This window comes from Arachis stenosperma, chromosome 1, assembly GCF_014773155.1.
Source record: "Arachis stenosperma cultivar V10309 chromosome 1, arast.V10309.gnm1.PFL2, whole genome shotgun sequence".
Taxonomy (NCBI): domain Eukaryota; kingdom Viridiplantae; phylum Streptophyta; class Magnoliopsida; order Fabales; family Fabaceae; genus Arachis; species Arachis stenosperma.
Window position 1 is genome coordinate 108,430,099 of NC_080377.1, and position 1,644 is coordinate 108,431,742.

General features: G+C 35.9%; 1 non-coding gene across 1 annotated transcript; it reads left to right on the forward strand.

The window, feature by feature from the left end:
• Positions 1-340: 340 nt before the first annotated feature.
• On the forward strand, positions 341-444 carry LOC130952876 (small nucleolar RNA R71). Its single transcript, XR_009075056.1, has one exon. It is a non-coding gene; the product is annotated as a small nucleolar RNA R71 (small nucleolar RNA).
• Positions 445-1,644: the final 1,200 nt, after the last annotated feature.

Genomic DNA, 1,644 nt, shown 5'->3' on the forward strand with positions numbered 1-1,644 from the left:
CTCAGATGAAGCATCCTTAGTACTGTTTGGTGCATTTTGCATCCCAGATAGACTTTGAGAAATCAAATCGACTTGTTGAGTCAATATTTTATTCTGAGCCAATATGGCATTCAGAGTGTCAATCTCAAGAACTCCTTTCTTCTGACTAGTCCCATTGTTCACAGGATTCCTTTCAGAAGTGTACATGAATTGGTTATTTGCAACCATTTCAATCAATTCTTGAGCTTCTGCAGGCGTCTTCTTCAGATGAAGAGATCCTCCAGCAGAGCTATCCAAGGACATCTTGGATAGTTCAGAGAGACCATCATAGAAAATGCCTATGATGCTCCATTCAGAAAGCATGCCTGAAGGACATCTTCTGATTAATTGTTTGTATCTTTCCCAAGCTTCATAGAGGGATTCTCCATCCTTCTGTCTGAAGGTTTGGACTTCCACTCTAAGCTTACTCCATCTTTGTGGTGGAAAGAACTTTGCCAAGAAGGCATTGACTAGCTTTTCCCAAGAGTCCAGGCTTTCTTTAGGTTGAGAATCCAACCATATTCTAGCTCTGTCTCTTACAGCAAAAGGGAATAGCATCAATCTATAGACCTCAGGGTTAACCCCATTAGTCTTGACTGTGTCACAGATTTGCAAGAATTCAGCTAAAAACTGATGAGGATCTTCCATTGGAAGTCCATGGAACTTGCAATTCTGTTGCATTAGAGAAACTAATTGAGGCTTAAGCTCAAAGTTGTTTGCTCCAATGGCAGGGATAGAGATGCTTCTCCCATAGAAGTCGGGAGTAGGTGCAGTGAAGTCACCCAGCACCTTCCTTGCATTGTTGGCATTGTTGTTGTTTTTGGCTGCCATGGGTTCTTCTTCTTTGAAGAATTCGGTCAGGTCCTCTAAAGAGAGTTGTGCTTTGGCTTCTCTTAGCTTTCTCTTCAAGGTCCTTTCGGGTTCAGGATCAGCTTCAACAAGAATGCCTTTGTCTCTGCTCCTGCTCATATGAAAGAGAAGAGAAAAAGAAAATATGGAATCCTCTATGTCACAGTATAGAGATTCCTTGAAGTGTCAGAGGAAAAGAGAAATAGAAAGAAGAAGGAGAAGGAGAATTCGAACTTTAATTAGATAAGGTTCGAATTGTGCAATTAGAAGGAGTGGTACTCCATAAATAGAAGGATGTGGGAAGGAGGGAAGAGAATTTTCGAAAATTCAATTAAAAGATTTTGAAAACATTTTGAAAATTGATTGATAATTTTCGAAAATTGAAAGTGGTAGAGAAATCAAGTGATTTTTGAAAAAGATTTTGAGATTAGAAATCAAAAAGATTTGATTGAAAACTATTTTGAAAAAGATGAGGTTAAAAAGATTTGATTGATAAGTTATGGTAAAAAAATGTGATTGAGAAGATATGATTTGAAAACAATTTTAAAAGATATGTTTTGAAAATAATTTTAAAAGATTTGATTTGAAAATTAGTGACTTGCCTAACAAGAAAAGATATGATTCAAACATAAAACCTTCCTTAACAGAAAAGGCAAAAAATGTTCAATCAAATCATTAATTGTTAGTAAGTATCTTTTGAAAAGGGAAAGAAATTGATTTTGAAAACATTTGATTGAAAAGATATGATTTGAAAAAGATTTGATTTTGAAAAGCTTT